This window comes from Cajanus cajan, chromosome 3, assembly GCF_000230855.2.
Source record: "Cajanus cajan strain Asha chromosome 3, NIPB_CcT2T_4, whole genome shotgun sequence".
Taxonomy (NCBI): Eukaryota; Viridiplantae; Streptophyta; class Magnoliopsida; order Fabales; family Fabaceae; genus Cajanus; species Cajanus cajan.
Genome location: NC_138519.1, coordinates 60273113 through 60285514, shown reverse-complemented (window position 1 = coordinate 60285514; position 12402 = coordinate 60273113).

The window sequence follows — 12402 nt, the reverse complement described above, 5'->3', positions numbered from 1 at the left end:
ACAAAAATGTCTCCATTTGAAGTAGTTTATGGCTTTAACCCTCTAACTCCATTAGATTTGATTCCTTTTCCTAATGTTGTTGAGTTTATTAAGAAACTACATGAGATGATTAGAGATCACATTCAACTTCAAACAAAGAGAAACACTAAATACAATAATAAAGGAAAGAAGGAGGTTATCTTCAATGAAGGAAATTAGGTTTGGCTTTACCTTAAAAAGGAAAGATTTCCTACTAAGAAGAAGTCCAAACTCAATCCAAGAGGATATAGACCCTTCTAAGTCCTTAAGAGAATAAACAATAATGCATACATCCTAGACCTCCCTAAAGAATGTGGAGTTATCCCTAGTTTAAATGTTTCTAATCTATCTTCTTTTTCAACAACTAATGATTATGAGGAGGAGTCTATGGATTTGAGGTCAAATCCTCTTCAAGAGGGATGGGATGATGGAAGACCATGGACTAAGGGTCCAATTACCAGAGCTATGGCAAGGAGGATGGAGGAAGAGTGGGCTAGTACAGAGGAGGCAAAGCCCAAGATACTTTTTAGTTGGGTTGTGCCTTGAGGCCTATATGGGTTTGTACTTGTTTTGTGGGCCTTGTATTTTGGCCATGTAGTTTAGGTTTTATTTTAGGCCTTGTATTTTTAGCCATTTAGATTAGAATATGGATTCATTAGTGTGAGAATTACATTACATGTCATTTGAGTCACATTTAAGGTGAATTTAAAGCACATGTGACCGGCCAAGGGTGGTGCACATGGCATGATCTAAATTCACCTCCAAATGCAACTCAAATCACATGCAAATGTAGTGATCACATGGAGGCACATGGAGCGCATGTAGGCTAAAGTTTTTAGACCCAAATTTGAATTTTGAATTCAAATTTGGGCACCTAAGGTTAAATAAACCATACCATGCTTTATTTTAACCTTAGGTTTAACCTAGCTTGCTTAGCACACTTCCTATGCCTATATATTCATTATAGCCATGTATATTTCTCACCTTTGAGCATTTATGAGAGATTATTCTTCAGATTTCTCTCCTAGCCAAAGTCACCTTGTGAGAGCTTTCTCCTTATTGCCTTGAGCTTTCCTCTTTGTAGCTTTAGGCTTAGGCTTCTTCTAACCGTGGAGCTTAGTTCACGAAATGGAAACACTACTTCTCTTGCTTGTTTTGGATCTACCTTGAAGTTCCTTCAAGGAATCAAGAGAAGGACGTTGAAGCATTCCGGAGTTCAACATTCAAGCAACTTGGACTTCATCATTTTGAATAAGGAATTGATTAGGCTCTTTTTGAAAAAGACTCCACATGAACTTTATAAAGGAAGAACGCCTAATATATCTTATTTCAAGGTTTTTGGATTTAAGTGTTTTGTTTTCAACAATGGAAAAAAAACAACTTGATAAATTTAACTAAAAAGTAGATGAAACAATCTTTTTACGCTATGTTTTGCATAGTAAGACTTATATAGGGTGTTTAATAAAAGAACTATTATAGTAGAAGAATATGTTCATGTTGTGTTTGATGAAGCTACCCTGAAATCGAAAAATATGAAACCATAGATGACGTTGGAGAAGTGCTAGATAATGTGTACATTGATAGTGAACTAAAGAATGAGCAAAAAGTGAGTGAACTTGATGGAACCATAGAGGAAGTAAGTAGTGAAATGCCTAAGGTGTGGAAAACTATCCATGACTTGTCAATTGATAACCTTATTGGAGACACTGGGATAAAGGTAGCACCATACATACTAGTAGAATATTTGTGACACAATGGCATTTGAGTCTTAAATAGAACCCAAAACAATAGAGGAAGCTATTCTTGGTGAACATTGGCTATTCGCGATGCAAGATGATCTAAATAAATTTAAAAGAAATGACATGTGGGATTTAGTCCCTATGCCAAATGACCACCCTATAATTGGTACAAAATGGGTTTTTTGAAATAAGCTTAATGAGTCTAGAATCATAATTAGAATGAAGACAAGGTTGGTTGTCAAGGGATATAATCAAGAAGAAGGTATTGATTATGATGAAACTTATGCCTCTATAGCTAAAATAAAGGATATTAGGTTACTGTTAGCATATGCATCTATTATGGACTTTAAGCTTTATCAAATGGATGTCAAAAGTTCATTTATGAATTGTTTTATTGAAGAAGTTTATGTTCACCAACCTTTGGTTTTGTTGATTTTGAATTTCCTAATCATGTCTTTAAACTGAAAAAGACACTTTATGGATTAAAATAAGTCCTTAGGTCTTGGTATGAAAGATTAAGTAAATTCTTTCTTGATAATAATTATGAAAAAGGTAAAGTAGATAGCATCTTTTTTTTGAAAGAAGTTGGAAATGATACTATATTAGTTCAAATTTATGTGGATGATATAATATTTGGTGCTGTTAATTCCTCTTATGTCAAAAGTTTGCTAAGACTATGCAGGGTGTCACACCCTCTACCCCGCATGCCATAATATAATATAAAAATGAATAACCTCAATATAATAAATAAACTCAAAATTGGTAGAGAGAATCACATTTTAATATAAACTAGACTTAATGAAAATATTAAATTACGAAGGAATCAAAATTAAACTACTCAAAGTAAATAATATAAATCAAATCCTAACTAGCTCTAACTAATTCCTCGGTGTCAAGTGTCCTATCAAAGAAAAACCCAACATTAAGGATTAAGCCTCATCATCGACATCCTCAATGCCATGTTGATGATTACTTGTAAAAATTAGAAGAAGACAACACAAAAGAAAAGGAAGTGAGAAACATCTCATTCTGGCTCACGGTGCAAGAATGCAAATTGACTGGCCAAACACAAATAATACATACAACATGATATAGTATACACAGTTATACATCATCATATTTAACTCATTCATAGCATAGTAACCAATGATAAATAAGATTATAATGCATACGCAATGGACAAGGACTATATGTTATCATGCATGTGGTGCCAGTAAAACATCACATATCACACTTGTGCATTGTTGCTAGTAATACACGTAGATTATTCTAGGCGTACATGTTAGGTCACACCCTCTATGCACTCTCACTAGAAGCACATACTACTAGGGTCTAGTTAGGATAGCTAAGCCACATAAGATACATCTCATGCTCACAAGGGCAAGACTGGGACTTCCAAACCAAGCTATCCCCAAGGTTGGTTCCCAAGCTTTTACGCAAGGGACCATCCTTGGTAGTGTATTCCATATCGTACCCTTTAAAAACATTTAATGCATATGATGCATGTCAAACAAACTCTATGCATTACATTCACATGGTCTTATACCATAACACATCACACATCCTATCATATCATAACATGGCCAAGCCTTACTTAGACTTCTCATCATATGACCCTCACAGGATCCATACACATCAAATGCATCAATGTCAAAGTACATCAATCAATTCATGCATAGCTCACAATATGTCATATCAATGGTATACTCACATACTACATTTTTATAACTTAATCTTCTACGACATCACGTGGTCTAAACACCTTAGCTAGAGCTATATATATGATATTAAGTTGATCTTAATTTTATTAGAAATCTAAGACAATTATCTCCAACTTCTATGTTGGCCTCAAAATCTAAATATGTCATATACTATTTTAAATAAATATAAAACCGCAATGGTTTAGCCTAAATCTAACAGCCTACCTTTGCTCACTAATTTGATCATATCTTGAGTTATAGACCTTCTTTTTAGGCGATTCCAATGGAATTTGAAAACTAACATCCAAAGATACAACTTTTATGCTGATCACAAAACCTAATTCTATCATTTAAGTCTACTTAAAAAGCTTACAACGAACGCATGTTATATTTCACACACAAAATATGAGGTTCATCTTTTAACTCACATAACTCAGTCATTCCATAAAATTTTCATGTGATTCTTGATTCTAAACTATAGCTCTAAATTTCTAAATTCTAACCTAATAATAAGAACTCAATTTCGTTAATCACACCTAGAGAAATCAGATAAATACCTAGGTATATTCATACCAGAATTTTCAAAATCTAACACAACTCACACCCAAACTTTTTTTCCTTCTAAATCCAGTTGATAAAAACTCTCTATAGGTTATGTTACACTTCTAAAAGGCACAATTATACATATAACTACATACCCAATTAATCTCCTCGTACAATCATCAATGCATTCCCTTAGAATTTCCCAAGAAACCCATAGAGATATCAAGTCATACAATTATAATTCAAAAAATTAAATTAATCATTCATTTAAGCAATTCATACAATTAATTACATACAAGAAGAATATAAAGTGAAACAGACACAATTAGGGAAAATCTCGCGTACATGAGAATACAACAAACACAGGATTGAGGGTCAATCCCACTACCCAGCATACAAAAACCCACACTTAAAGTGAGGTTTCTCATTCCCCCCTTACTTGGATAATCTCTAGATGACAGCTGCACAACTTCGAGATGATTTCCTTCATATTCTTGTTCTTTGAGTTTTAAGGTACGTACATGAAAATAGAGGCGTAAGAGGATTTGATCAAAAAACTATTCTTTTAAAAACCTTAACCCTCCTTTAGTTAAAACACTTAACCACAATTACAAATTTCCTATCCTTTTAATAAATATTATAATAACCGTTACTAAAATAACTATATATTATATTCTAAAATATATTAAATAATTAAAACAAATATTTAACAACCCCGCTAATAAAAAAAATATCAAAATTATTAATAAAATACTTATATTATATTTTATGAAAAATGAGGTGTTACACAGCGTGAGTTTGAAATGTCCATGATGGGGGAGCTAACATTTTCCTTAGGATTATTAATCAAACAATAGAGAAGTGAAATTTTTATAAGCCAATCAAAGTATTGCAATGAGCTCTTAAAGAACTTTGGCATAGAAAGTTGCAAAAAAGGTTATCACACCAATCTCAAATTCATGTTATCTTGACTCGGATGAAAGAGGTATATTTGTAGAAGTATCAAAGTATAGAGGTATAATTAGATCCTTTTTATATCTAACATCTAGTAGACTAGATATAACGTATGTTTTATATCTGTGTGCTAGATTTCAAGCAAATCCAAAATACTCACATATGATTGTCATAAAAAGAATTCTAAAATATCTAAGAGGTACCAAAGATGTAGGCTTATGGTTTCCTAAGGGTGTATCACTAAGTTTGAAAGGATATTCAAATTATGATTATGTAGGGTATAAATTAGATAGGAAGAGCACTAGTGGTACATGTCATCTCTTAGGAAGTGAATTAGTTTTATGGCACAGTAAGAAACAAGCATGTGTAGTTTTGAGTATAATTGAGGCAAAATATATAGTTGTAAGAAGTTGTTGTGCTCAACTTCTATGGATTAAACAAAAACTAATGGATTATGGTGTGCAATTAGATCATATTCCCCCAAGATGTGATAATATAAGTTGTTGTGCCACATGCATGATTATTTGTAGCTCGTGTTCATCACATAGTGCATGCGAATGCAGTTATGTATTTGTTGTGTTGGTTATAAGAACTTATATTGTGATATTAATTGGACTACATCTTGTTATGTTATGATAAGTATATTATTGTTCTATTGTTACTATAATTATGTTTTGTATATTATTGTTTGTTTTTGGCTATCTAACTATATCTCATGTCGTGAATTAGTGAGATGTTTCTCATTCCCCTTGTTTTGTGTTTATTTCTTTTATATATTGTTGCATGTGATTTGCATCATGATGTTGAGAATATTGGCGATGAGGCCTAGTCTTTATGGTTGGGTTTACGCTCTGATAAGATGTGATGTCGGGGCTTAGCTAGGATTTACTTTCTTTTGTTATGTTTTAAGACAATTGTTGTGTTCATTGTAGTTTCACTTGGATTTCAATTGTCAATTGTTTAAGTTAAAATGTTGTACCTTCTATATGTGGAACCATTGAATTTTCATTTATAATATAATTCTCAATTTAATTTTATTTATTTGTGTATTATGGTATGCGAGATAAAAGATGTCACATCCTTACAACATTATGATGTGATATGTTACATCAATTATTTGTTAAGAAATTACAATTATTTTAAAAAAAATCACCACACACTACCCATTACATTGATTACAACACAAGTGAAGTAATAGCCTGACGTTATATCCTATTTTTCCACTAGTGTATAAATAACAAATACACATATTTTTGTTCTCAACTGTAAAAGAAAATAAATATTTTTACTTCATTTAATTATATACTTCCTAAAATGCTCTTTTTTAATAAAAAAAATTAACAAATTTATTTTAATGTAGAAAGACAAATTATGAAGAATATTGTTAGATTAGTAAAATTTAATGCACTTAACTTATTTCTTTAACATGTGCGAAATTCATTTTTTGTTACTTATAAATAAGATAGAGGGAGTACAATATAATTTTTTTGCTACCATTGTCTTTAGGCATAACTTAATGTTGATGGACTAAATATTTCTTAGTTATTTTCCTTGTTCTATTACCATTTCTAGTTATTACCTCTTATATGAGACTAACCAAGATTTGATGCTAGAATTTGGTGTTTTTGTTCGACTAATTGCAATGTCATGATTTTTGGACTTGAAAGAATTTTTTTAAGGCTGGTTCAACTATTAGTGAGACACAAAATAAATTTTGAGAGAATTTTTTTTTCTTTAAATAAGAAAAATATATGTTAAGTTTGAAGAATTTTTTTTATCAATTTATGTGACATTATTACTTTATAAAACTAATAGAAAATAATTTTTTATTAATGGACTTAAAACTTAAGCTTTATCAACAACCTTATTCTAATGTCTATCCTAAATTTCTTACTATGCCTCTCCTAACAAGAAAAGTATGCATCGTCACGAGATGCTTTCAACTTTTAAGGGTGTGTTCAAAAGTTGAATCTCAAAATAAAAGAGATGAATGAGTATTTGTTTTTATCTTTAATCAATATTTTTAAAATTTTAAACTTAAACAAAACACGAATATTTATCACACACTAGCGTATTTTTAGCTTTTTTTTTTTTTAAGAAGAACAATTTTAGCTATTTTTAATTCAATGGGAGTCTTATTCGAAGTTTTTCCATAATCTTTTATAATTTTCTATATGTCTTTTTAATTTATTAATGGAAAATATGTACATTTCAATTTATATATTATTTTAAAGGTTAAATTGCATTTTTAGTCCTTCTATTTTTCTTAATCATCAATTTTGGTTCATCTATTTTAAAATAGAAACATTTAGTTTCTCTACTTTTAAAAATACAAAATTTCAATCCAACTGTCAAATTGATTTTCATTGATAGTTTAATTTTGGCATTTTTTTGATAATCTATCATCATTTAACTGACATGATACTTATTGGTGTGACATGTAGCAACAAAACTTAAAAAATAACATACAAAATATTTTTGTTTATATTTATTTTAATGAGTAATTAGTATTTATTTTATTAATAAATATTATTTGAATTTATTTTTTGTTTTATAAATTTTAGATATCATATTACTAAATATCATGTCACTGAAATATTTGTAAATGTTAAAACCTAACTATTAATAGATGTCAATTTTACGAGAAGACTGAAATTTTGTATTTTTAAAATTAGAGAGACTAAATGTTTTATTTTAAAATAAAGGGACCAAAATTATGGATTGACAAAAATAAAGGGACCAAAAGTACAAATTAAAATAATTCTAATCAATAATACTATTTCAAAGGATTTTTTTTTTTTGAATGAGAACATTTTTAACTAATTTATTTAAAGATAATATATTTTTTAGAAAAAAATCTTAATTTTTTTTATCTTTTCAATTTATCATTTTTATTTTATTTTTAAATTAATTTTAAAACTTGAAAATTTATCAATAAGTAAAAAAAAAAATTGTATGACAATATAAATTATTTATCATAAGATAAAAATATAATTTATACAGTCAATATATGTAATTATTATAAATTTAATTATAATATATTTTTTATGTATGTAAACAATGTTTATTTATTGTAATTTTAGTATATAAAATAAAAATAAATTCAGTGCATTGTAGTGCATTACACTTGTTAAAATACAAGTTATCATAAATTTAGTAGTCATTCTTTTATGAATATTAGTATTTGAATATGTTTAATGTATAAGTTAAATATTTATTATAATAAATTATATATGCAATTAAATACTGAATATATAAATTATAATTAATATTTATATAAATAAATATATTTAAATATGCACATTATATTTGAGATTTATAATAAATTATTTATATTTTAATATAAATTATTTTTAATTGTTGATAATTTATTTTATAATTATTAAATTTAATTCATAGATAAATATGATAAACAAAATTAATTAGATAAGAAGTTAAAAGAATCTCTAAAAAAATTTGTTGAATTTATTTTTAAAATATTAAAATTTAATTCACATATAAATGTGTTAAATAAAAATTAAATTATATTAAATTATAAAAATTTTAGATTTTTAAAATTTAAAGTTCTTGATGCATAGATACAATTTTTTTTAGGAACACAAAAAAAAAAGATACAAATTTTTAAAAGATTTGAAGTTTATTTGTTACATAATTTCATTAATTCAAATTGACGGATAATCATAAAATTATTTTATACATTGATTTGAATTAATAAAATAAAGTATTAAATAATTTTTAAATTTCTTAAAAATTTACAGACTTATTTATACATTAAGAAATTTAAATTTAACAGTTCGATCGTTAAAATTTAATATAAAACATGAATTATTGAATGAAATAAATCTAAATAAACTCTTAAAGTAAACAGATTCCTCCTATATATATATATTGAATACACAATTTTAAATAAACATTCATACAACACAACTTTTAAAATAAAATATTTATCTTTTTTTTTGGATTGTTTCGCCCTTGCTTTCAAATTGAACTTTCGAACCCGGCCCAACCAAAAACATGTTAATTAGAATCACACTCTATTAATGTCATTCCTTCCACCCTCTTGATCAAAGAATAGCTTAACATAAAAATTGTTGAAGAGATTATTGGAAAGTTGAAGTTATCAAAATAAAGAAAAAAGTAGTTAAACAAGTAAGAGCTAGAATTAGATAATTAGAAATCAATTATTATTTTCCAGAACATAAAGTGTTTTTGTTTCTTTTATCGGCAAGAACATAAAGTCTGTAATTAAGCTTGATTGGTCAAGCAACAGAACTTAGGAATCAACGTCAAGAACCAGCTTTATGACTCGGTTAGATGAAGAATAAAAATGCAAGAAAGTTGGCAGAACGTAAGTTGTTGCTAGAAGTCAGAGTTAGAATATTGCAGAGAGATAAAAAAAATTGTTCAGATTAGGGTTCAAAATGTGTAGGTCAGTTCTAGCAGAATCTGCAACGTGGAAAACTTTATGGAAATAGACAATTGAAGCAGCCTAATCACAATCTTAGAAGAACCACAGAACAACATACACATGATCAGAACTCCACAGTTTTGTTTGCTTTAAATTTTAATATTTATTATTATTATTATTACTATTATTATTATTATTATTATTATTATTATTATTATTATTATTATTATTATTATTATTATTATTATTATTATTATTATAGAAATGGCTGCAAAAGGAAAAAATGTGCTTTCGAAGACATGATAAGAAAAAAGTGCAAGTTCGGTCAATATTCTCATCGGCACACTACCGTCACTTCCTAAATAAAGAAAGAAATGGATAAATATTGGTCCAATATGAGTGCTTATCTGGACAAATAATTATCTAGACATATCCATTTCATTGTCTAAAAAAGTATTTTTTTTTTCATACATTTCAATTTACGTTTATTTTTCTCTAGATATATTCAATTTCTAGATATATTCGATTGAGAATGAGAGATTAATCTTAATTACAAAAATATATTTAAAGAATTCTTTTCAAGAAATATTTGGATATTAAATCAAAACATTTAATAAATATTTTTATATAAAAACAAATAACTTAAAAATAAAACTCATAATAGCATTGTAATAATCAATCTCTATATATATAAACATAAATTTTTATTTTTATTTTATATTAGAACATTTTAAAAAAAAGTTTCTTCAACGAGAAAATTTCTAGTATTTTTTTAATTTTTTTTTATCTAATTAAATTTTTATTGATCGTATTTATTTATGAATTAAATTTTAATATTTTAAAATAAATTATCAATTAATTAATTAACTCCTATATATTAAACACAAATATTTATTTTGTACGATAGCATTTTTAGGATTTTTCTTCAATAAAGGAGTATTTTTAGAGATTTTTTTAATTTATTATCTAATTTAATTTTATTTATCAAAATTATTAATGAATTAAATTTTAATATTTTTAAAATTAATTATCAATAAATAAAAATAACATTGTGCTACAATATAAATTATTTATAAAAAAGTTAAACTATAATTTATACATTTAAAAATATTTATTTATACAAATTTAAAATATGATTTATATATACTCAAAAATAATATTTATTTATATATATAATTTATTATAAATTTTAGTTACATATAATAAATATTTAGCCAATGCATTCCACATGTTAAAATACTAGTCAAGAAAGATATATAGGAAACATATAACAATTTGTGGGGCATAACTATTTTTTTTGTCTATCTTATTTTATCTCATTATTTATTTTATTTAACTATTTATATTTTTTTCTTTGTACAATTTGATTTACAAATTCATGTTTAATTTATTGTACTAGTATTATTTCTTTATCTTTTTATTAGTGACTGTGACACCTTCTATCCCAATGTAACGACCCGACTGGTCATTACGCCCGGCATAGCACACTAGAAACACCAGACAGATAGAACAAGTATATGAATATAGGATCTAGAATATATAGATATACAAGGTTCCAGTCTGACTAGAGTTAAAGTGTACTAAAGAAAAATACAACCAAATGCTACTATCCCACGTAGCCACAAGCAAAACAACATCGCCAAGCAAAACAGTTGCAAGGTCCACCAACCTCACCACAAGACGCACCTCTATTCCTGCCCTGCTCCCATACATAGTATGATCATCGCAGTCCAAAAACATGGAAAACAACAAAAGGGTAAGCTAGTGAAATTAAAATTCAGCATACAATTATATAATTGTCAATATAAATAACAACAGATACAGTTATCAGCACACTTGTACAACTTATACCACTCAACAATATCAGCACCGCAATGCGGCAATATCAGCACTGCTTAGCAGCAACAACAGCACCACTTTAGTGGCTATAACGGCACCGCAAAGCGGCAACAACAACACCACTCTAGTGGCTATAACGGCACCGCAAAGCGACAACAACAGCACCGCCTTAGCGGTTAGAATCAGCACCACATGTGTGGCTAACAACAGCACCGACTTAGCGGCTATAATATCACCCAACCCAGCATATCTCAGCACAGTACAGCACAGCACAGCACAGCAATTCAACAAAATTATTACTTTCTACAATTCAGCCCAACGGTCTATAATTCCGCTATACTATATAGTTTCTCTTATTAATCCATTGATTCCAGCTCAACAATACACCTCTAATACAACAAACATATTTATCTCAGCTTAATCCCCTAATCATCACAACATATTCATCAAATTCGCTTGGTTCAGCATATAACATCATTGATTAACAATTTCGGCACAACTCAACAGTCAACATCCTATAGATCATCATCTCCTTGCGCGCCCGGCGCACTCGAGGTTGCGCCCAGCGCGACTCAACCCGAGAGCACCAAGGCTCTCCCGCGCCTGGCGCAATTCCAAATTGCGCCTAGTGCCTGTCTGGCAGAGACTCAAGGAGTCTCGTGCGCCCAGCGGAGCCTAACCCGCGCCCAGCGTGGGGAAGGCAGAGACCTACCAGGGTCTCGCGCCCAGCGCAATTCACAATTGCGCCCGGCGTGCCCTTGGCAGAGATTCCCAAGGAGCCTCCGCGCCCAGCGAGTCCAAAAGTGCGCCTAGCGCAGTCCAAGTATCCCAAAAACATATTACTCTTGATATCGCGCCCAGCGCAGCTCGAGTCACGCCCGGCGCGGGCCAACCAGAGACCCCCATTTGCAAGCTCGCCCAGCGCACACAGCCTTGCCCCCGGCGGGCTTGCCTAAACAGAGTCTCCTGGTGGTCGCGCGCCCGGCGCGAAGAACAGCGCTCAGCGCGAACTCATCAGTAACTTCCCCAAGTTCGAAAAGTTGCTCAAAACCTGCAAATCTTAACAACAAACAAGCATGCAATCCAGCCAAAATGTCACATTCTCATCAAACATCAAGAAAAATACCTCATTTTCCACATGCAACCACAATCCAAGAATTTCCTCAAAATTTCTCAAAAATCCCGAAAACCCCAAAATCTT